Consider the following 25,644-nt stretch of genomic DNA (forward strand, 5'->3'; position numbering starts at 1 on the left):
CATATTGAATCTTTATCGTTTTGACATTAATTTAACCAGATAAATATCATATATTTGTCTAAAACTGCGTGGTGTATTTTGTGGTGTTTTCACTGTGTTACTATATAGTTTATTGCACAGATACTTTACACATTGCCTTCTAAGTTAAGCCTGACTGCTCAGTGCCAACCTACCAGAGGGTTGGCACAGAATAATTTGGATTGTGTGTGACTTACCCTGACTAGGATTGTGGTACCTTGGACAAGTGGTGATCAGCGATGATAATAAGACTTTTGTTTGTGCAGTGACATACAGTAGCTATGTGTACTCTACCTACCCACAGTTAAAGGTCAATTTGATTTTTCTCTTTTTCTTGCAGTTTCTCCTGCTTGACATTTCAATCTAATCCTGAACAACATGTCTCTGGCTGGGTCTCAAGGAGGAGCTTGAGAGTTTGACCTAGCTAAGCTGGAGACATACACTGTCAGCCAGTTGCAAGGGGATGGGTGTACTTACCCGTGGTGCCTCCATGAAGGAGGAGTACCAAAAGCACTGAGGGCCTGGGCAGAATCACATTCACAAGAGGATGTTGAGGTGGAGGAGTAGAGGATGGTTCCCCAGAGGATTAGTCAATAGCATTGGGGGTAGACACCCCTGGATTTGTGCCCCCTGCTAAACCAGGGAGCAGTGTCTGAAGTCACAACTTGACCGCAGAGGAAAGGAGGGAGGAGAGAGTTTCAACTGCAATTGTCCATATTAAATATGGAGGCAGAGGAGAGGAAAGCTGAGAGGGAGAAGCCAAACAGGCTCAGGCTAAGAGGGCCTTGGCTGAAAAGGAACTACTTCTGGCTCATGAACTGAGTCTGAAAGAGCTGGAGCTCAAGTCTAGGCAGTCTGAGTCCAGCAGTGATGGTGGCAGCATACATACAGGACCTGCTGGAGACAAAAAGGTTTGTATAACCAAAGATGTGGTGCCAAGTTATGTGGTGGGAAATTACATTAACAAATAGTTTGATGCCTATGAAGTTGCACTTATGGGGTCCTCAAGAGTAGGGGGGGCGGGCTTGTGGAAACATATACCAGCCTTTAGGAGGGACACACTCCTCACATTAGAGAAGAAGGACCAGAACACATAGTCGCTGATCAAAGCCATTTTAATTGCCAAGTTTGGACTGGACCCTGAAAAATATCACCAGAAATTCAGAGACGGTACCAAACTTTCCCACCAAACTTGGGTAGACGTTTATGATTCTTCTAGCAAGGCACTGAATCGATGGGTGCGGGCAGTAAAGTACATGCTTATAAGGCTTTGGGACATATTTATACTCCGTCTGCGCTGAATGTGCGTCAAAAATGTTGACGCACAATCGGCGCAAACCTTGCCCCATATTTAAACTTTGACGCCTGCGGACACCAAAATCCCGCTGTGTGTGTCATTTTCTGGATGCGGGATACCGCCTTGCGTTAATCATATGCAAGGTAGGCGTTCCCATCCAAAAAAAGACATAAACGGCTGTGCATCATATTTATGCTTCCGGGCAAAAATCCCGCCCGACGGGAGGCGGAGGCGGAAAATGACACTCAGCCCGATTTGCGTCAAAAAATTAACGCCTGGGTCAGGGCAGGCGTTAAAATGGGGCAAACACACCTGTATTTAATTAGAACACACGGAAGCAACAGCAGAGCAGCAAAAGGGAGACATGGAGGTGCTTCTCATCCAGCGTGCACGCAGACGCAGAGCCCAGCAACAACAACAGCAGCTACCACAACACCAGCAGGGACCCCAAAGGCAGCGCAGAAGGCAGGAGACGATATTCCGCACCAGGACAACCCTTCATGGCCTCAGGGAACATGACATCATCCAGGTTAAATTGGCAGGCCATTCAGCGGCTGCTGCGCAACATTGAGCCACAGTTGGCACCCACCTTGCAGATACAACAGAATCCAAGGTGCTAGCTGTACTTCACATGTTGGCAAGTGGCTCCTTTCAAAGCACTGGTGCCCTGGTTGCCGGGATATCACAGCCATTATTCTCTGCCTTCTTGCCCAAAGTACTGGATGCCATCATTGGACTCACACCCTGCCACATCTGTTTCCCAAACACACAGAAGCAGCAGGAGACAAAACAGGGGTTTTACCTCATTAATGGATTCCCACACGTCCTTGGTGCCATTGACTGCACACATGTACGCCTTGTGCTACCTGCTGCAACTGAACACCTCCACCGCAACAGGAAGCACACACACTCCATCAATGTGCAGGCCATTGTCGATCACCAAGATTGATCACCAACATAGTGGCAAAGTATCCTGGGAGTGTCCATGACTCATTCATCTTCCGTCATTCTACCATCAATCAACACTTCCAGGATGGACGATATGGCAAAAACTACTTGTTGGTAAGTACAGAAACCTACTTATATAAACACTGCACAGCAACCCTCTAGGACACACAACACATACACACAAACAGCAACATGTGGAGAGGAACACACTGAGGTTGTGACACCGCTAGCCATGTTTGATAGGTCTACAGTTAACCTGTCACACATCTGAAATTAGTGTACAGTCAAATGTTAAGACGTCAATGATCACAACGTATGGAGAGGTTTGGCTAATTGTCATCTCACCCCCAGTGAAGACACAGGGACACCTGTAACACAAGTCACAATGCTAGGGAGTGCACACTGTACTGCAAATCCCAAAACATACTGCTGACAACCGGTCAGCAGGCCAACACTCGTTCAGCCAAGGAAACAACCTAATGCAGATGGTACATCCTAGAAGCCTATGAAGCAACACAATAGCACAAAAGAGTCACAGACAACACAAGACAACTACTGCCATGTAAGGTGATATTAATGGTACAAGCTACATCAACATGATCCCAATCATTTTCTTTTTCAGCTGATCAGGGGTATAGGATCCAGCGATGGATTATGACACCATTTGGCAACCCAAGCACTGCAGCAGAGTGTGCATACAATGAGGCACATAGGAGGACACGCACCATAGTGGAGAGGACCTTCGGCATTCTCAAGTCGAGATTCAGGTGCCTCAACATCACTGGTGGCAGCCTCCTACATTCACCAGAAATGGTCTGTAAGATCATTTTAACATGTGCCATCCTGCACAACATTCGTATATGAAGGAACATTCCCCTATTAGAACCAGAGCCACAAATGCCTGAAGAGGAGGAAGAGGAGAATGCTGGCCTGCAACATGAGGGGGAACAATAAAACACAGCTGCTGGATTGCGTAGGCACCAACATATTGTGAACAATCTCTTTTAAAACAACTCACCATCACCACTGTAGCAACATATGTAAATGAACACCGATCATAATCACCATATCATGGTCTGGGTAATCATTTTTGCTCACCTTTATCTCTAACTATCAGAATAACAGTGTAGACTCATGGAGCATTGCTGGTATACCGATCAGGACACAGAACATTCCAAAGCAATTGTGATGCGTATTATACAACAGTCACATACACACACACTGTAGATTACATATATCCAGTACATTTCACCTTTGAAGGGCAATAGCAGAGGACCACACCTATTGCACACATACACTTTGGCAACACGGGACATCGCAGCATATGGCACACAACTAAGACACCATCAGTCTATAAGGGAAAAAAATGCCTCATACATGAGGCAGTGGATGTGCTATTGCATTGGTAATAGGAATGTATGACCAGACCCTTGACAGCAGTAGGTCGTACAGCACCTTTCTTTGCAAGGACTATCTGTGACTAGAGTTCCATATAAGCAGCACATAGACAGCACAAGTGCCACACCTATGACAAACATTGCGCACATGTCATTCCATGTACGTCAGCCCATTTCCTAACTCTTGACACACCCATTCTCCTGGTCTCACCCCACCTGTCTGAAGAGGTCCCTGGAATGGTAATATGTGTCCCCAGATATTCCCTCCTCTCCACACACAGACTAACAATAGTAATCCAGTGTGCTTCACCCTTTCCTATGGTATGCCATTGTCATAGTACATCTGACTGCATGGACGTCAGGTCAATTATTACACTGGCTTGTAGTTTCTAAGCTCTGTTATCACCTGTAGATTGTTTCCCATGTGAAAGGTACTGTTGGCCATTTGAACTCAAATCTCACCTACAAGACTTGTGATAAACTGATGCAGCACACACCTGTGAGCACCTCCATGCAGACCACCCATTTGAACATGCACTGCCCTTGCAGATGCTTGGAACAGCATAGAAGTTGCCATTTTGTCGAATACACTGTTATGCATTGCTAGAAAATAAGCCGTGTAACACAGCCCTTCGGTTTATGTGTCACCTTCCAAAACACAGGACAAACACAGTTTCCTCTGTCAACTGTCTTGTTCTTCTTCCGACCAGTGTAAGTCAGACCACTCAGTATGTACCTTGTGAAATTGCTGGATCCAGATTGACCCTGCATCCTGTCAGCCTGACTGGCACCTGTCTGTGCGTTACCCTAAAAGTTCCATGTGGCTACATATCTACCACACTTGCTTTCCCAAACCTCACATTCCTCAGGGGGTAGTTTGTCAGGTGCTTCCTCAATGCATACCAAAATAGATTGTATAGTATCATCTGCTTTTTAATTGTACCATAATTGTAAAACTGTCTAGGAATACCAAAATCATGGCCTATCCCTTGTCTGGGTCTCATGTATGCATGAACGACATCAGGGCCATATGTAGGGATTGGGTATGGTGCCTCCAGCAGAACCAGCAACCTCTGATAATGTGCATGAAAATTCCACACATATTAGGACACTGACAGTTCACACGCTGAATCAGATTGCTCACAACATATTGATGGCCTGTGCGTGCTGAATAGCTGCAAGATTAATCAACACAGAGGCTATGATGTTCCCAGATGCAGTGGGAACTTTACAGGCCAACCTGTGTACAAATGTTGTAATGACACCTGCCGGAACATGACTCCCGAGATATGATCTCACTCAGCACACCAAGGTTGCCCTGTTGACAGTCTCATAACACGTCTACAGTGACAGGGTGGGACCATCCCCATGTAGGTTCTCATGTCCTCATCGACTTTACTTCCATTGATCTCCGAAGGATACTCAGTAGATACAGGAATAGCCGCCACTGACTCATGATGAGACCTGGACGTAACAGCGACAACATAGACCCCTAAAAATATACAGGATCAACATTGGACCACACACATGAACCAGACACCTCTGTGCAATTGATCACGGGAAATATGTGGCCACGTGCTGCCTCGTCTGCTGGTCCACCACTGCCACAGGAGAGTTGTGGCTCAGTCATATGACCACAACTGTGGAGTGATATTACAGTTGTGGGTCACCTTTGGCTTTCCGTGTCAATAAAATGGTACCCACTTAGTCTGTACATGTGCCTGACTCACGGTGGGTTCACCAACAAGTGCCTAGGAAGCAGTTTCCAAATTTCCAGGACATGTGATGGGCAACTTTTGGACCATTGACATGAACAAGTATCTCTCATCTATCTGGTGCATGCTTTGTCATTTGTGGTGTCTACGTTACCCAAAATCTTGGAAGTGCACACAACAGATGTTGCTACTGGTGTGACTAACACATGTCCTCTCTCATTTCCACACTGACTTGCATCTAAGGTTTGGACACATTGACTTCACATTCATACAAGCATATTTTCAATAATGCATCTTGTGAGGCACACGCACTGTGTCAACAACTACATTAGTAGCCAATGCACACACATTGAGCCATAGGCATTGAGGTATTGTACTTATGTGCGTCACCTTGCTATACTCTCCTGACGCCAAACATGACCAATTTGTGCAATACATATATGTAGGCCACACATATTGCCATCTAGTGCGTCAGCCAAGAGTGAAAATCCTGTTAAGGAAGTAGCGGATCAGGGTCCGCAGCAGTATGATGTCTCACATGTGCCCATACACCGTCAAGACCAAAGTGGGTGCAATCAGCCTATTTCAGTTGTGTCACAAATGTTACATTACATTAAAATGGTAAAATGACCCAAACCCAGTTAATGCCCTGAAATATTGACGCATGCGTGTCAAAAAATTACGCTTATGTCTGAAAAACGACGCATAATGCCCTGAAAACATCATGGACTCTTCCACACTGTACCTCAGAAAATTGGTTAAGTGTTAGACTACTTCCAAATATATGGATGCGGGTTCATTTTTACTCCTGTGCGTTGAAGAAAATGATGCCCAGACTGTATGCGTCAATTGTTTTTGACGCATAGCGATAAAAATGGCTGCCAGATTATGTACAGTGGGTGTACCTTCACTTTCACTTTGAAGTCTATGATTCTTCTAGACTGTGTGGCTGTGTTCAGAGATTTGTCTAGTTAAATTCTGCTTTTGTCTCCTGTGTGGTCCATTACTTGTCAGTTTGTGAATAAAATATTGTTGTTGTATCCTGTCTGAGTGTTTATTGTGTACTATTGTCCAGTATTCTATTGTCTTTGTTGTTTTAGGGAGTCTGTTGTGGGTAGTGATAGTTTGGGGATAGTTGGGGTCTTTTAGTTGTTTAGTTTACATTTTTCTTATTCTACTTTCCCCCTATTCTCCTTTGTTCTCCTTTATCCCCTATTGCCCTTTTTTGTGCTAAGATGTTGGGTAGGCCACGTCTTGGCAAGATGGGTGAGGAGGAGCTTGGGGGTTTCATATAGCTGGTGTGCCATTTCCTCCCCCTTATGATTGAGGCAGGTGGGCGGGTGATACAGGGGTATCACACCGAGGCACGGAGGCTCCGGTGGGGAAAGGTTCTGCATCACTTGCAACATGTCTATCGGACCCCGAAGAATGACCACCAGCTGAAACACCGCTGGGCTGACCTCATCTCCAGGGAGCAAGATCTGCTAGACCACCTGGGAATTGTGATTTGTGGCCCTGTTGGTGAGTAAAAATCATGTAAATGTGCACGATTAAATGCTCTGTAGTGACATCAGATGATTTGTACAATATCTGCCGGCAATGTTGTTGAGTGTGTGGAATGTTTTGGAAACATACAGGGTCATTGATGGACTATGTTAAGGACCACAATTGCTAGCTGTCAGGAAGCAAGTGCTCTGCAAACTTACTGAATACTTTTGCTTAATGCAAGTTGGTGCCCCCTTTGTGCCAAAGAGCAACACTAATCAGGAGCCAATTATGTATATATAGGTCCCATTTGCCTGTGAGGTATAGATTTTCAAAATCAGACTGACTAGCTGACTGGGTCTCCCTGTCTCTGCTTGTCAGAGTGGGAGTGGGATTTACTCTCCTCCTTCTTATGAATCTGGGGTACTGAGGGAGTCTCTGTGGTGGGCTTACCACCTCCCTCCTTAGGTTTTTGGGGACCTGACCCCCCCTTCTTGGAGTCCCCCAACTGGGACTTGACAACCTCCCTGGTTCTCAACCACTCATCAGCTGCCTCCCCTAGCTCTCTAGGGTTGGTCTGCTTATGGTCCACTAGATGCTGGCGTAACCTTTCTTGGGTACAAATGGTCAAGATGTGCTCTCTCATGATCAGATTGTATAACCCCTCATAAGTATTTACTTTGTTACCAATAATCCAGCCCTCTAGTGCCTTAAGTGAGGTGTCTACAAAGTCAACCCAAGACTGGGTACTGACCTTCTGGGTGTCCCTGAACTTCATTCTATACTGCTCTGGGGTTAGACCAAACTTCTTGGTTAAGCACCTCTTCATACTAGGGTATGAATCTGCCTCCTCCCCTCTTAAGGTCAGAAGCCTATCCCTCCCTGAGTTGGGGACCAACTCCTACAAAAGGGAACCCCAGTATTGAGGCCTAACCCTTCTCATTTGGAGTGCCCTCTCAAAGGCCTCCAACCACTTGTCTATATCATCCCCCTCTACATAAGCAGGAACCACCCCCTTGGGTAATCTGGGGCAAACCCCCCCCACCCATGGACACCTCAACTTCTCTGTCGCTGCCACCATCTCTTTTCTCTTTCTTTGCCCACTTCTTCTTTTCTAGGGCCTGCTTCTGTGCTTCCAAAGCTATAAATGCTAGCTGGGCCTACAGCTCTCTTTCTCTGAGGGAAAGGTTCTCTCCTCCTGAAGGGACACCCTTCCCCCAACTAGCTTTGGATCTGCCCCTAGTGACTGTATGTAATGAGGACCAGTATTCCTCGTCCTCACTTAGGCTCAGATGCCCTCCTTCCCTTGAGTGGTTGGAGCTAGCATCCTCCCCTACTTCTCCCTCCTCTTGAGCTCCCTCTGGGTCTACCTCTTGGGCCTCAGCCCATGCTGTCAGGGAATTGATCAGGACATGCTTCCTGAGGTCATTGGTTGCCGGCAAACCTCTTTCAGTACACAACCCCCTAAGCTGGACTACTGTCAGTGTGGGTAGGCTAGCCAGATCAAGCTCCATGGTTCCCTAGTTTTGAGTCAACAAAAACTTTTTGCAAAAATTGGAAACAAGAATTTATAAAAATCTAAAAAATTCAATAATTGAAATTAATCCAAATTAAAAATTAAAAACAATTTTTGCACTAGGACAATTTAAAGGATTTTTCATTTGTTTTACTTAAAACTGTAGCGTGATACTGAACACAAGTACATGATCCCACCGCTGCCACCAAAAATGTTGGAAAATGGGTTATTGGTAAGGGCAGGTAGGTACCTACACTTAGCAATAGGCCACTAACCTCCACTAAGGTCCAGTTAGGTCTCAGTAAATTAAACCCAGCTCAACCCTTGGTAGCTTGGCAACGAGCGTCAAGGCTTAACTTAGGAGACAGAGTGTAAAGCATTCAAATATCACAAAACAGTAATTAAATAAAACACAGGAAACAGTTTAAAAATCCAAAACCAATTTATAAAAATAGATTATATTGTTATCTTTAAAATGACACCAAAACGAATAAAATCAGATAAGGGGAACCGGAGATATGAATTTTTAAAGATTTTTTTTTTTTTTAGCACCTAGAAACAAAAAGTGCCAATCGGGTCATCTGGTTGCACCTCGACCGGGGCAAAGTCAAAGTTTCAGGTCGACCGCGATGGAGCCCTGCTCGGCTACAGGTCGCGGGAGGCCTTGGTTAAAAGTTTACCTTCACACTTAGGGGGTCATTCTGACCCTGGCGGTCATGGACCGCCAGGGCCAACGACCGCGGAAGCACCGCCAACAGGCTGGCGGTGCTTCTGGGGCCATTCTGACCGCGGCGGTAAAGCCGCGGTCAGAAAAGGGAAACCAGCGGTTTCCCGCCGGTTTCCCGCTGCCCGTTTCCCGCAAGCAGCGCCGCCATGGGGATTCCGACCCCCTTCACGCCATCCTGGTCCTGGCGGTAAAAACCACCAGGAACAGGATGGCGGGAACCGGTGTCGTGGGGCCCCTGCACTGCCCATGCCACTGCATGGGCACTGCAGGGGCCCCCTAACAGGGCCCCATTCAGATTTTCAGTGTCTGCTTGGCAGACACTGAAAATCGTGACGGGTGCAACTGCACCCGTCGCACACCAGCAACTCCGCCGGCTCCATTCGGAGCCGGCTTCCTCGTTGCTGGGGCTTTCCCGCTGGGCGGGCGGGCGGCCTTTTGGCGGTCGCCCGTCAGCCCAGCGGGAAAGTCAGAATGACCGCCGCGGTCTTTTGACCTCAGTACGGTCTTCTGGCGGTTCCCGCCAGGCGGGCGGCTTCTGCCGCCCACGGGGGTCAGAATGACCCCCTTAGTCTCTTTTTCGAAGATTTTCTTCAGCGGGACGAACCTGCCAGTCCAATCCGACCTCCTGGAGCCCTTCTCCGGATACGCGATGCTGGAATCCTCGGTGGAGATTTTTACCTTCGGACTTAGTCATTTTTTCGAGGTGAAAATCCTTTGACCGGGGTAAAACTGGATCTTGATCCGACGTCCATGAAGCCCTCCTCGGATATGCTGGCTAGGAGGTCCCGGTCAACTTTTTACCTTCGGACTTAGGCGGTCATTCTGACCGCGGCGGGCGGCGGTCGCCGCACTTCCATGCGGTTACCGCCGAATGACCGCACCGCGGTCAAAAGACCGCCACGGCCATTCCAACTTTCCCGCTGGGCCGGCGGGCGACCGCCAAAAGGGCGCTCGCCGGCCCAGCGGGAAAGCCCCTGCAACAATGAAGCCGGCTCCGAATGGAGCCGGCGGAGTTGCAGGGGTGCGACGGGTGCAGTGGCACCAGTCGCGATTTTCACTGTCTGCTAAGCAGACAGTGAAAATCTTTGTGGGGTAAAAACCGCCAGGAACAGGATGGCGGGAAGGGGGTCGGAATCCCCATGGCGGCGCTGCAGGCAGCGCCGCCATGGAGGATTCCCTGGGCCAGGGAAAAACCGGCGGGAAACCGCCGGTTCCCCTTTTCTGACCGCGGCTTTACCGCCGCGGTCAGAATAGCCCAGGAAGCACCGCCAGCCTGTTGGTGGTGCTTCCGTGGTCCCCGGCCCTGGCGATCATGGACCGCCAGGGTCGGAATGACCCCCTTAGTCTCTTTTTTTTAGATTTTCTTTACCGGGACGAACCAGCAAATCAGGCCGGGTCGCGGTTGAGGCAAGCCAGCTAGAGTTGCCGTGGCGGGTCAGTCCCTCTATGGAGCTTTTTTACAAAAGTTGTCCAAACTTCTCCAAACTTCTGGGGCTTCTCCCAGATGTCCTTTTAAGGTTCTTTTGGGGTCCACAGCTCACCCCAAGGGTCCAGAAGTTCTGAGATGGTCCTTGGGGGGTGCAGACTACAACTCCCAGAATGCACCTGGCGCAAACTCCTTTTTGGCCACTGGACAGTGGTCAGCTGGTCGCTTTCTTCAGGAGTTGGTGCAGGGGACTCTGGATAGCAATTTTTCACCTGTAGCAAACAGGGAGTCTCTCCTTGAACCAGTTGAAGCCAGGCAAAGTCCTTCTTGTGGTGAAGCCCCAGTGTGCAGCTGGTGTAGTCCTTCTGAGTGCAGGTTCCAGGTGCAGGCCAGGGGTCCAGCAGGGCAGTCCTTCTTCTTCTGTTGTTCTTCCTTGTTGGATGTGGTAGGGAACTGAGGTGTGGGTGCAGGTCTGCCAGTTTTATCCTTGCTCCTGGGTGAAAGCAGGGGGGTCCTGGTTCTCCAATCAGGTGCAGGGTCCTTCCCCCTGTGATGACCACTTCCTGGGAAGTGTGGCTAAAATCAATCCCAGGAGGCAACATTCTCTAAAAATCCATCATGGCTGAATCTGATTTTTGGAGGTTACATCTGGCTGAGCCCACCCACTGGTGTGGCTAAAAATCATAAACACACCCCTCTCCTGCCCTCTCCTAATCTATACAATGGGGCACCTAGTTGTCTGGGGTTGCAGGATGTGGGGGTGTTGCTGGTTGCTCCAAATGTCCTTCTCTGCCTTTGAAGACCAGTTTGGCAGCCCTCCCCCTTCCTGCCTCACCATCTGCTGAGGGGAGATTCCCTCCCACAGGCACATTCCTTTGTGTGAAGCCAGGCCACTTCACACCTCATCAAGGCAGCTTGGCCAAGCTGCTAAAGGCTGGCCAATCAGAGCACAGCTGCAAAAACAATGCAGGGCTGAAATTGGCAACTTTTTAGGTAAAGTTTTAAACTCTTTACCTGAACAAGTTATATTAAATCCAACAACTGGAAGTTGTGGGACTTATTACAACAATTAATTTGATACCAAATTCTTGATATGCATAATTTAAGGAGAATTTAACAATCAAAATAAAGTCTCCCCATTCTAGCCTATGAAGGCCATTTACTACAATGAGGGAAAAACTAATTTGGCTGTTTTTACCTCACCAGGGCTTATAAATCTATTTTTATAAAGTCCCTGCTTATAGTTACATGGCACCCAGCCCTAGGGGCACATAGGGCACACCTTAGGGGTGACTTATATGTAAAAATAAGGTAGTTTAAGACTTTGGAACTAATTTTAATTCAAAAGTCAAATTTGCATATAACTTTAATTTAAAAGCAGCCAGCAAGGCAGGCCTGCCTTTAAAATGACACTGGGCACCTCAGCAGTGCACCTACCTATGCTGTGGTCCCTAAACCTACATGCCCTACCATATACTAGGGACTTATAGGTAGGTTAACTTAGCCAATTATAATTAGCCTAATTTGCATATCCATTTTACACAGAGCACAGGCCCTGGGACTCGTTAGCAGTACCCAGGGCACCATCAGAGTCAGGAAAACACCAGCAAAAAGTGGAAAATGGGGGCAAAAAGTTAGGGGGCCTCTGCAATCAGCCCTTTTTTCTCACACAAGGGTACCAGTTACAAGGGACTTACCTGGATGCCAGGGTGTGCCAATTGTGGAAACAGAGGTACAGGTTAGGGAAAGAACACTGGTGCTGGGGCCTGGTTAGCAGGCCTCAGCACACTTTCAAATCATAACTTGGCATCAGCAAAGGCAAAAAGTCAGGGGGTAACCATGCCAAGGAGGCATTTCCTTACAAATGGCTTAGATACCTCTTGAGGAAGCGTTATTCTCTCCAACACAGCATTATGGTGTATGGTTTCTCTTTTCATCAGATATTACCCTCAGGAAGGGCAGAGTATGGTGCAATCCAGGCCACTGTGCATAGTTAGCAGACTACATTATTTCAGGACAGTTGTATTGACAAGCTATGTAATTTGACAGCAGGCAAAATTCAGTGATCTACTGCATGGCTGATGTGTCACATTACACAGAGACAAAGTGGTTGTGGAAGTGCTATTTGATGAAAAGTGCTGTAGCGCTACATATACGTTGTCCATGATTGTGAGTCCATTATAGTGACATCTTCCATTGTGGTCCAACACAAGTGCTACAGGAAAATGCATTTGACATGCTGGGGTGATGTGTCAGACAGTGCAAAGGGACAGGAGTTGCCAATGAGTAAGTGAGAGACAATCACAAGGCAGGCTGACAAGATAGACAGTGGTTTGCAGAACAGTCATTGAGTACAGTTGTTGCAAGACTGGCATGTTACAAAGCGCAGGACCTTGGTAATAGGTGGCCATGTGGCAGGGACTAGTGCTTCCGGATACTTTTATGTGTGAAGCTGATCTGTTCCATGTCTTCTTCTTCTGATGCGTGTGTTGCCTCCTCTGTCCTTGGTGGTGGTCGTTGTGAAGGGGCAACACACACCTCAGTGTTTGAAGACGTGGAGTCAGACATCCCGGTCGCTGCTACCTGTGAGGGTCTTAAGGGCAGTACTGCTGCAAGGAGGATCTGCTGGTTCTTAAGAATAGCAGCCACATCACGATGGTAGGCAGCCAGGTCGGCCCTGAGGGGGTCATGATTGCATTCGTGAATGCAGTGAAAGTTTTGGGGTGTGAGGTGTTGTGGCAACTCCCTTACTGCAGTGGTGAATTCCTTTACAGTTTGTTGTAGTCCTTGCAGGATGGATGTTAGCGCCTGCATGGCTGCTGCCTGATCTATAGATGACATCATGCACAAACGCACCCCATCTAGGCTAGCTGCCATAGTTTGCATCCCCACCCGCACCTCATTGGCCAGCTCCCGCTGTACTCCGACTATAGTTCTCTCAAAGCTGGTGCCTGTGTCATCTGAGTCCTCAGCTGTATTGGAGCTGGCAGGTCTTACAATTGGGGTTGTGGGTGGGACCTCTGTGATGGCTGCTTGTTCTGTGCTCCTCCTTGTGACTGAAGGTGGGGTCTGGAAGGTTCCAAGGACATCTTGGAGGGTCTGGTGGCTGATGTTTGTCAGCTCGTCATCCATGTCATCAGGGTAGTCCTGGACAGGTATATACGCAGGAGATCCATCGTTCTCTGCAATGAAATAGGGTACAATTAGTGTATCTGTGTTGTGGCATTTGTGATGTGACACGCCTGCCTTGTGATGATTTTCACATTGTGATCTTGGTTCCTGTTCATTGGTCCAGTCTTTCAGATGAGCATTCTCCCAGGCCTATGCCCCACCTGCACGTCACATGTATTGTGGGAAGTTTTTTGTCATGTCGGCATCATCTCCTCTAGGTGTTGGTTTAAGCCAAATAGTGAATTGCCACCTTCTTGTCCTGCTCACCCCTCCGTCTACATCCATTCTCATGGTGAGACCTTTCACTGGCTGTGGGTGCTCTGATGGCACTAGCAGCACACTTAACAATCTGGACCTGCCCCAGTCTCTGATCTTTCACATCCACTTATATGTAGTTGAAATGTAGCGTATCCTATGCATAGCATTGTTATGGCACAATATGGATGTTAGCATTGGTAATGTGTACAGCTGATGTTGAGGAATGTGTGGACATTGGATTGCCCTGCTAGTTGTAGCAGTGTCCTATTTCCTCCTCTGACTGTGCAGGTGTATTTCAGTGACCAGTTACATGTGTCCACCCCCTCAATGCTGTTGTCTAAGCAGTGTGACATTTGGGATGTTGCATTGTGACCCAGGCACAGGATGGACCCTGGCATATGCTGCATGGGTGTGACCTTAGTGCTGTGTAGCTCCTAATGTTGATGACATTGGCTGATGTTTGCGGCAACTATGGGCATTCACAATTGACAGGACTGGAACATTTGTCTTGTTTCAGGGGATTGTTAAAGTTGTCATCCTCAACCCACTAATTTAGGTGTGTATGATCCATGGGGACGTTACTGCCATTGGCCACTTGAGCTGCACACACAGCGGAGGTGGTAGTGGCAACTGTTGTCACTGATACATGCCAGTTGTCGGTATGGCTAGAGGTTGTTAATTGGGCCCTAGTTAATGTAGGAGGTATAGTGGCTGACGTGTGACAGGATGTCAGTTTGACGTTATGCCCTTCCCTCCTGGTGTGGCTTTACCTTTGCTACATTGTTGGCATCGCAGCATACCCCCATGGAACTGTTGTTGGTGTTGTGTTATGGTGTGCCCCAGCTTCTCTCTGTACAGGCCATGCCCCCATGCCGTACCCCTTTACCCATGCCACTCCATGTATATGATGACTTCCATGCATTTTGTAGTCGGTATCCCCCCCCGGTTGTAGTTGACATTAGTGCATTTTATTTACCCATGCGACTTACCCTGCATGTGTGTTGTCTCCTGGTAGTCTGCGCTGTCCTGTCCTTGAATCCCTGTGACGATCTCCTCAGGGATGACGGCTGCGACCATCATCTCCTCCATGTAGACTCCCACTTCCAGTCTGCAGTGCTGCCTTCCTGTTCCTGGCCATCTTTTCCTTGGTCCTGCGCTTGCAGTCATGCCAGCATTTCTTGCACTTGATTACTCTTCTGCATACTTCGGCCACACTGTTAATCTTGTCAACAATTTGTTGCCATATTGCCTCTCTCCTACTGATTGGCAACTTTGAGGTGACAAACAGTTGGTGCTGGTGTTCCGTCACCTCTTTCACCAGGCTTTCCTGCTCCTCTGCACTGAAGCTACACTTTTTCTTCTTCTCCCTGTCCTGATTCTTGTGTGGGTCCTCCTGGCTGGTTCCTGGTCTGTTGTCATCTTCCTGGGGTCTGTACAGGCATCTGGACTCCATTTTGGCTCTCCTGTGCTGGGAATTTTGATGCTATTGTGTCTAAAAACGCCACATATCCGGTTTGTTGTGTCGTAAATCGACCCACAGTCATTTCCACCTCGTTAACGTCATTTTCCGTTACGATGTGACACTGCGGTGTGCGTAAAAAAAAAAGACTTACTCCTGTGGTTTGCGCTGCGTGCATCAAAGTATAAATTTGACGCCAGCACGGTGCATCAAAATGGCGTTAGCCAGCGCTAATATTTTTGACGCAAAACTGCGCCGGCACAGTTTTGCGTAAAAAACTATAAATATGGGCCTTTATGTGATTTGATCCTGCAAGAGCATATGCTCAGTATTTGCTTTATGGAGTTGTGCCAGCACCTGATTTACAGTAAGTTGACTGATCCCAGGAAGCTTGCTGAGGAGGCAGACCTCTAGGCTAGCACCAGAGTGTCCACAAAGGTATCTGTGGGGGGAGGGGGGGGACACTCACAAAAGGTTCCCACCAGAAGAAAGAGGGGGGAGAAAAACTTAAAAATGAGTTCTCAAGAGGCTCCCAAATAATTCCCCAGGGGATAGTGGTAACCAGTCCCAACCTGATTCTAAAAAGAAACCAGAGTTCTTTGATCATAAGAAAGGGAGGTTTGTACCCAATACATAGAATGCACTAAGTATGCTCACTCTAAGGTCGACCCCAAGTGTCTCAAGAGGGCACAGTCCCCCCCTGGAGGTCAGACACCTGGGTTGGCTAGTGTAGCGCTCGGATAAGAGGTAGTCCCAGATAGCTTTGGGGAACAGATAGAGGTAACCCTAGTGTCCCTGGGGGATGCAGAGATGGTGCCAAAAGCCCACAGGCCTGCCAATACTTCCAAGTATAGGGACCGGGTCACCATCAATGGGCATCTGGTGGAGGCTCTGAGTGACTCAGGAGCCATCATGACTACTGTCAGGGGTCAGCTGGTGTCAGCAGGTCATAGTCACTGACAATCACAAGAGCCACCTATCAGTAGCTCTGGCTCCCTCTGAGTAGCTGTGAGTCCTGCCATGCCTGTAAATTGTCTGTTAGGCAACGACCTTGAGCACAATACCTGGAAGGAGGTAGAGCTAAGATCTCACTTGGAACTGTTGCGATTGTCTGAGTGGGTCTGCATGACCACAAGGTCCATGGCTGCCTGAGAGGGGAGTCAAGGGTGTCTGGAGCCTGGAAGAAAGGCCCAGACAGCTGCCAAGGAGCGGGGCAAGTGGTGCGGAAAACCAGTCCCAGACGTTCCCATGGTGGTTGACGGGCTCCCTGAGGAGGAGGCCCCTGAGACAACTGGAGAGGACATTGCTGCCTTAGGTGACTGCCTGATCTTGCTGGGTGGCAAGCTGAGGGTGGGCTCACCAGGGAAGAATTCTGCAAGGTGCAGAAAGAGTGCCCCACTCTTGAGGGTTTAAGTCAACAGGCCTCATCTCAAGCAGCAGTTGAAGCCTCTGGTGATCGCTTTATGTATTGGGAAAGAGATACCCTTTACAGTGAGCCTAAGGTACCGGAGGCTGAGGCAGCACATGTGCTGGTGGTCCCTCAGTGTTACCAGGCCTTCCTACTGGGCCTGGCTCACGACCTTCCCCTGGCAGGTCATTTAGGGCAAGACAAGACCTTTGCAAAGCTTGTGATCCACTTTTATTGGCCCAGAAAGCGACAGCCTCAGATGCATTCTGTAGGTCCTGTTCCACCTGCTGGGCCAGTGGGAAGACAGGGAAAAGGCTCCAGGCCCCCTGGCCCCACTTCCCATCATTGCTATCCCCTTTCCAAGGGTGGGCATTAACATCATTGGTCCATTGGACCCCAAAACTGCCCTAGGCAACAGGTTTATCCTACTTTTGGTGGACCATGCCACCTACTACCCAGAGGCAATCCATTTGAGGACGGTGACTGTACTGGTGGTGCCCAGAACTCTGATGGGGATATTTACCCATGTGGGATTCACAAAGGAGATTGTGACTGACAGAGACACAAACTTCATGTCTGCATACATGAAGTCCATGTGAGATGCGTGTGGGGTGACCTACAAGTTCACCATACCCTATCATCCTCAATCCAATGGTCTTATGAAGAGAGTCAACAAGACCTTGAAAGGCATGATCACAGGCCTCCTTGAAGCCATGAGGCCTAAGTGGGACGTCCTCTTGCTATGCCTTCTCTTTACTTACAGAGAGGTACCCCAGAAGGGGGTGGGGTTCAGCCCCTTTGATCTTCTCTATGGGTACCCTGTCAGGGGACCCTTAAGCATTGTGAAAAAGGGGTGGGAGAAAGCTCCCAAGGCACCCCCTCAGGTCAGCTATATGTTGGCCCTCCGCAACCAGAAGCAACACTTGTGGGAAAAAAGGCCAAGAGCAACCTCAAGGCCAGTCAAGAGGTGATGAAACGCTGGTAGGACCAGAATGCCACCCTAGAGTTTCAGCCTGGAGACAAGGTTTGGTAATGGAGCCAGTAGAGCCTAGAGCTCTCCAGGACCACTGGACTGGCCTATTTGAAATCAAGGAGTGTAAAGGGGAGGCCACTTACTTAGTGGACCTCCAGTCCCCTAGGAAGCCCCTAAGGGTGCTCCATGTAAACAGACTGAAGCCTCATTTTGAGAGGACTAAGGTCAACATACTTCTGGAGACAGATGAGGTTCTGGAGGTGGAGAGTGAACCTCAACCTGGCCTCCTCTCTGCCAAGAAAGGTGATGGGTCAGTGGAGGGTGGCAATCTCTCTGACTCCTTCACTCTAGACCAGTGAGGAGATTGCTACCAGTTACTGGGGCAGTACTCCTCCCTGTTTTCCCTCACCCCAGACTCACACACTTGTGCGTCCATGATACTTACACAGGAGACAGTCCCCCTGTAAAGAACAAAAGTAACAGGTTGTCACACAGGTGAAGGCCAGCTTCAAGGAGGAAGTTGCCAAATGCTGGCTCTTGTGGTGATCGAGAAGCCCAGCAGTCCCTGGTCCAGCCCTGTGGTGCTGGTTCCAAAGGCTGCTGCACCCAGTGTTAAGCCAGAACGTACGTTCTGTGTGGACTACTGGGGTCTCATTTCTATCACAAAGACAGACGTTCACCCAATTCCCTGAGCTGATGAGCTGATAGACAGGTAAATTCCTCAGTACTTTTGATCTCACATCAGGGTACTGGCAGATCACCTTGACTGAGGGTGCTAAAGAGAGATCCACTTGTTCTACTCCTGAGGGACATTACCAGTTCAGAGTGATGCCCTTTGGATTGAAAAATGCCCCCGCTACCTTTGGTTGGTTAACGGGGTCCTGGCTGGTAAGAATGTGTTCTGTGCTGCCAACTTAGACAACATTGCTGTCTACAATTCCAGCTGAGAGGAACACCTGGTCCACCTCCAAGAGGTGCTCTAGGCCCTGTAACAGGCAGGCCTGACAATCAAAGCCAGTAAGTGCCAGATTGGGCAGGGTTCCGTGGTATACTTGGGGCACCTACTAGGATGTGGCAAGGTGCAGCCTCTCCAGGTCAAGACTGAGACAATCACGGCCTGGCAACCACCTACAACCCAAACAGAAGTGAGAGCCTTTTCTGATGGGTACACCTACCTGTGGATTCCTCACCTAAAGAATTTTCCCCCATGCGCTAGCTTCGACGGAAATTTTCTTCTAGCTCTGCACGTCGATGATGACTTCACAATTGCCCGACTCCACGCAACGCCATATGATGTCATCTAGGCAATAAGAAGCCCTCGTCGACTTGCAGACGTCAGTTCCCTTTTTTCCGTGCCTTCGAGTAACGTTTTTTCTTCGAGGCTAACAGGGAGCTACAGATGCAATTCGGTGTTACTATGTCCCAGCTGAGAAAATCTGGCTTTAAACCTGGTAACCAGTGTGGGGGTCGGATGTCGGTCACGGACCCCCATGAAAATTGTTTATGGTGCCTTAGTTCCAACCATGAGGTCGAGTCATGCGGATCGTGCCAACGCATGAATCCTAAGGCACTTAAGGAGAGAGAGGCGAAGTTATTCCTGGCCCGTTCCAAGAAAAGGAAGGAAAGGCGTCATCGCAGAGAGTCTTCTTCGAAATCTTCGAAGACTCATCAACGCCACGGGGACTTTCGGTGTCATCAGATCTCTGTCAGCTCGGCGCCGACCGACGTGGGAGGCTAGCCCAACCATCACACCTCCGCCTCCAACGACTCCAGCTTCTCCGACTTCACCCTTGTCGGTGTTTGAAGTCGAGCCTCATCAGGAGCCGGCGACTTCTCCGGAGCAGGAGATGCCTGGTCCATCATCGGCCTCTATGCCGGCGCCGGTTCCACAGGCTTATCTGGCTTTCCCGGTGCCGGGTACAGATCCCGCAGCATTTTTAAATGCAATGCTCAATATCTTTTCCACCATGGCACCTGGTGGAGGGCATGCGGGTCCGTCAGGCCCTTTGGCTTTTAACTTGGGTGCTCCGGTTCCTTACAAGCCAACACCCTTTATGCCTTTTCTTCCTTCTGGAGCCGGTTCGGTGCCTATGCCCTTGGCGTCGCCCAGGAGACCTGTTACGCCAATGAAGTCTGCTGTCCCAGTGGCGGTGGATTCAACACGGATCCAGTCTACAGTGAAATTGGCTGTGGCGCCAGAGGGTCCGGCGTCGGATGGATCTGAAGAGTGGCGCAGGCAAAGATATTCGGCGTCGGACGACGCTTTATCGATGCCGGGACTCAAATCCATGCTCTGATCCAGGAGATTAGCTTTACGGCTTCTGGAGGAAGAGGAATACAGCAGACTTTTTGGACCTTCCTCTTCCTGCTGCAGAGGTGAAAAGAAACCTTCTGACTGAAGTGCTGCATCCTGTATCGGTAGTGGCGGAGCCTCTCTTGCCCTTCAATGGGGCTCTTTTGGACCCCATTAAAGATATCTGGAGGAAGCCAGTGACTTCAACAGCCGTCAACAGGGCTGTAGCGAGACGCTATCGTGCGGCTCCAGGTGACCCGGACTTTCTCTCCAAACATCCAGCTCCGGAGAGTTTGGTTGTTCAGGCATGTGCTCCTCTCGGTCAGCTCCTGGTTCATTCCCTGGGACCCCTGTGGACAGGGAGTCTAAGAAAATTAACCAGGCAGCAAAGAAGGCGTTTTCTCCGTGCAGCATGGCCTTGAAGTCGACCAATGCGACTTGCATTTTGGGGCGTTATATTCATGCCCTTATGGAGGAGTCTAAGGGTCATTCTGAATTGCCACAGGAGGTGTTGCATCTATTAACGGGCGCTCAGGCGGCGGCGACCCAGGTGATTCAATCTGGGTTGGACACCTCGGACTCCGTGCAAGGGGTACATCCATTGTGACGAGGCGACAGGCTTGGCTGCGTTCATCAGGTTTCTCCCTGGATGTGCAGGCTACACTCCTGGACCTGCCTTTTGACAGAGAAAAACTCTTTGGGACAAAAGCAGATTCTGCCCTTGAACGCTTTAAAGAGAGCAGAGCCACAGCGAGGTCGTTGGGACTTCAAGCAGCTACTTCCTCTACCTTTACATCTTTTAGAAAATTTAGAGGTTTTGGTCATGGCTCCTCCTTTCGTGGCAGGTTCCAGGTGGCACAGCAATCTGCAGGATCCCTACTTTACAGATCCTTCAGAGGCAGGGGTAGAGTACGAACTAGAGGGGCCACCCAGCAGCACTCTGCCTCTTCCTCCTCCTCAGGAGGGGTGCAGCAGGGAAAGCAGCCTTAGTCCTCTACCACTCCCTGCTCACGTGTCTCCAGTAGGGGGGAGACTTGCCTGATTTCTTCCCATGTGGGAGTTTATAACATCAGACTCCTGGGTCATCAACATCGTGAAGAAGGGGTATGCTCTTCCCTTTCGGGAATTCCCTCCTCCCTTCCCTCCCCGCCTATCCTTCAGTTTGGATGACCATCTTCTGTTGCTACAAAAGGAGGTGTTATCCCTTTTGTCAAAGGGCGCAGTGGAGTTGGTCCCGGAGCAGGAGAGGGGTCAGGGCTGTTATTCAAGATACTTCCTGATCCCCAAAAAGGATGGTCAGTTGAGACCAATCCTGGCCCTGAGGATTTTGAATTGGTTCCTCAAACAGGAAAAGTTCAAGATGCTGACCGTATCACAGGTTCTTTTGGCGTTGAACGAAGGAGATTGGATGGTATCTATCGATTTGCAGGATGCGTACTTCCATATTCCGATCCTCAAATCGCACAGGAAGTATCTCCGGTTTGTAGTGGGGTCGCAGCATTATCAGTTTGCGGTCCACACGTTTGGTCTTACTTCAGCACCTCGGGTCTTCACAAAGGTAATGGCGGTGGTTGCGGCAGAGCTCAGAAGAAGGGGGATAGTGGTATTTCCCTATCTGGACAATTGGTTGATCAAAGCCAAGACTCTAGAGCTCGTGCAGCGTCACCTGCAGTTGACAACTCAGTTGTTGTTCGACCTGGGTTTTTCAATCAATGTGCCCAAATCTCACCTGGAGCCCTCTCAACGCCTCCTGTTCATAGGGGCAGTACTGGACACAACATTGAATCAGGCCTTTCCTCCGCCCCAACGGGTTCAGGACATTCAGGCATTGATTCCAATGTTTCGAAATGGAGCAGTAGTTCCAGTCCTCAAGGTCCCACGTCTGCTCGGTCTGTTTGCTTCTTGCATACTGCTGGTCACTCATGCACGCTGGCATATGAGGGCTCTTCAGTGGTGCGTCCGCAGGCAGTGGTTTCAGCACAAAGGAGATCCCGAAGATTCGATCAGGATCTCCAGAGACACTGCTGTGGATCTTCAGTGGTGGGCTGCGGTCGGCAACCTGTCGCAAGGAAGGCCATTCTCGCTGCCTCCGCCACTGGCTACAGTTGTAATGGATGCTTCCACTCTAGGGTGGGGAGCTCATCTGGGGGACCTGGAGATCAAAGGCCTTTGGTCTCCAGTGGAACAGAGGTTTCACATCAATCTGTTGGAATTGCGGGCAGTACGTCTGGCACTCAAGGCCTTTCTCCCTTCCCTTCGCGGTCAGTCAGTCCAGGTCCTGACGGACAACACTACCGCGATGTGGTATATAAACAAGCAGGGAGGAGTGGGGTTGTATCTTCTCTGCAGAGAAGCTCTTCGACTCTGGTCCTGGCTTCAGGACCACAAGATTTGCTTGGTAGCAAATCATTTGGCCGGGGTTCTGAATGTACGTGCGGATGTTCTCAGTCGACGCATCTCGGTCGACCACCAATGGCGTCTTCATCCGGATCTGGTTCTTTACATCTTCCAGATGTAGGGGTGTCCGACTATAGATCTGTTTGCTACTCAGGAGAACACGCAGTGCCCGTTGTTTTGCAGCCTCCAGTATCCGGTGCAAGGAGCTTTGGGGGACGCGTTTCAGATGTCCTGGAAGGGTCAGTTGCTTTACGCGTTTTCTCCCAGACCCTTAATTCCTCGAGTTCTGAGGAAGGTCTGCCAAGACCGGGCCCAGGTCATCTTGATAGCCCTGGATTGACCGAGAAGGGTGTGGTATTCGGACATTCTCCAACTCTCTCTGTGCCCTCCGCTCCGTCTCCCTTACATTGTAGACCTCCTCTTGCGGTCGCAGGGGCAGATTCTACACCCCTACAGCCAGAGTCTGCACCTTCATGCCTGGAGATTGAACGGGCAATCTGAGTGCTTTTTCTCTCCCGCCAGAAGTGGTGGATGTTATTTTATCGGCCAGGCGACACACCACCAAATCGATCTATGCAAGCAGGTGGGCCAGATTTGTAGGTTGGTGTGGAGAGAACCAAATTAATCCCTTAAAGGCTCACTTGTCTGACATGTTATTATTTGCTCTTTCCTTGGCACAGAAAGGTTGTGCATTTGCCACAGTTAAGGGCTATTTATCAGCGCTGTTGGCTTTTCTGTGCCTCCCAGACCAACCCTCCTTGTTTAAATCACCACTTGTTTTGTGGTTCGTTAAGGGTCTCATTGATAGGTTTCCGCCCACTCCGTTTGTTATGCCACAGTGGGATCTTAATTTAGTATTGACATTTCTAATGGGAGCGGCATTTGAGCCGATGCACTCTTGTTCTTTGCATTTGCTGGTCTTAAAAACTGTATTTCTGGTAGCCATAACATCGGCCAGAAGAGTGAGTGAGCTTCAGGCTCTTAGTGTAGAGTCTCCATACCTTTCCTTCTTTAGAGACAAAGTGGTGTTAAGGACCAAGGCAGCTTTCCTCCCGAAGGTTGTTATCCCTTTCACTTGGGGCAGTCTATTACTCTTGCTTCCTTTTACCCTCCGGCTCATCCATCCAAGGAGGAAGAGAGGCTCCACCGATTGGATCCATGAAGAGCATTGAGCTTCTTTGTCGACAGGATGAGGGAGTTCAGGCAAGAGGATCAGCTCTTCGTTAGATACGTGGGGAAGAGGAAAGGCAGAGCAGTCCACAAGAGAACGCTGTCCAGGTGGGTCATTCTCTGTATCAAGCTTTGTTATTCCTTAGCAAAGAAAGAACCACCTGTGGGGCTTCAAGCTCATTCCACCAGAGCTAAGGCTGCTTCATCGGCCTTGGCTAGGGGTGTTCCTGTGGTTGACATCTGCAAGGCGGCAACTTGGCCATCCCTCCATACTTTTGTCAAACATTATTGTTTGGACTCTGAGGTCAGGAGGGATGGCCATTTTGCATGCTCAGTGCTGCAGGATTTCTTGGTTTGACCATTCAGGCACCCACCTCCGGAGGTAGTACTGCTTTGGGACTCTATTCTTTAGGTGAGGAATCCACAGGTAGGTGTATCCATCAGAAGAATAAGTTACTTACCTTCGGTAACGCCTTTTCTGGTGGATACATTAACTACCTGTGGATTCCTCACGGTCCTACCCTCCTCCCCGTTGCCTGGCTGGTCTTACCACGAAATCAGTGGGTGAGCACCACTTTCTTGTATATTTGTATATAATTGGATCATGCATATAATGATGGCATGTATATATGTATTTCTTTCCCTAATTTATATAATTCAAGGAAACATGGTTGAACTTGACTGGTATATTTGTTTCCATATGAAGGTATTGTTGCTGTTAGTTTCTTTTTATTGTAATAAATGGTGCGGTTTCACTTTACTTGATGCGATTATGTTCTCTTCAAGGTCAATGTTCACCTGTTTGCCTCAAAGGCATGTAAAAAATGGTGATAACTGACGTCTGCACGTGGACGAGGGCTTCTTATTGCCTGGATGATGTCATACGGCGTCGCGTGGAGTCGGGCAATTGTGACGTCATCGTCGACGTGCAGAGCTAGAAGAAAATTTCCGTCGAAGCTGGCGCGTGGGGGAAAATTCTTTAGGTGAGGAATCCACAGGTAGTTAATGTATCCACCAGAAAAGGCGTTACCGAAGGTAAGTAACTTATTCTTTAGGTCTCACTGGATACTACCATAGGTTTGTTAAGGGTTATAGGCACCATAGGGGCCCTCTTAACAGAACTTACTTCCAAAAAGCTACCTGTGTTGGTGAATTGGACAGAGGCTTGTCAGAAAGCCTTTGACCCTCTAAAAGAAGCCATGTGCACAGCACCCATGCTCCAGGCCCCTGACTACTCAGAGGAGTTCATCGTGCAGAAAAGCACTTCAGAGCATGGCATAGGGGTGGTTCTAGCACAGCTGAATGAGGAGGGCCTTGACCAACCGGTAGCTTTTATTAGCAGAAGGCTATTACCACGGGAACAGATATGGAGTGTTATAGAAAAAGAAGCATTTGCTCTGGGTTGGGCACTGAAGAAGCTGAGACCTTACCTGTTTGGGACTCACTTCCGAGTCTTGACAGACCACAGGCCCCTCAGATGGCTCATGCAGATGAGGGGTGAACATCCTAAACTCTTGAGGTGGTCTGTTTCCCTACAGGGGATGGACTTTATGGTGGAACATCACTGGTGACTGATCACGCCAATGATGAAGGTCTCTCCAGACACTTCCACCTTAGCGATGAGAGCTCCCAAGGGGTTGGGTAGCTCTCCCCACTTTCAGCTGGGGGGACACATGTTAGACCTATTAGACTTAGAGTGGTCATCCCCCAACTTTTTGCCTGCCACCCTCCACTTTCTGACACTGTTTTTGCTCGTTTTAGGACTTTGTGCACATTGCCACTGCTAACCAGTGCTAAAGTGCCTGTGCTCTCTCCCTTAAACATGGTAACATTGGTTCATTCCCAAATGGCATATTTGATTTACTTGTACGTCCCAACTAAAGTTCACTACATGTGCCCAGGGCCTGTAAATTGAATACTACTAGTGGGCCTGCAGCACTGGTTGTGCCAGCCACATAAGTAGCTCCTTTAAGCATGTCTCAGGCC

Source organism: Pleurodeles waltl, chromosome 8 (genome assembly GCF_031143425.1).
Source record: "Pleurodeles waltl isolate 20211129_DDA chromosome 8, aPleWal1.hap1.20221129, whole genome shotgun sequence".
In the NCBI taxonomy this organism is placed as follows: Eukaryota; Metazoa; Chordata; class Amphibia; order Caudata; family Salamandridae; genus Pleurodeles; species Pleurodeles waltl.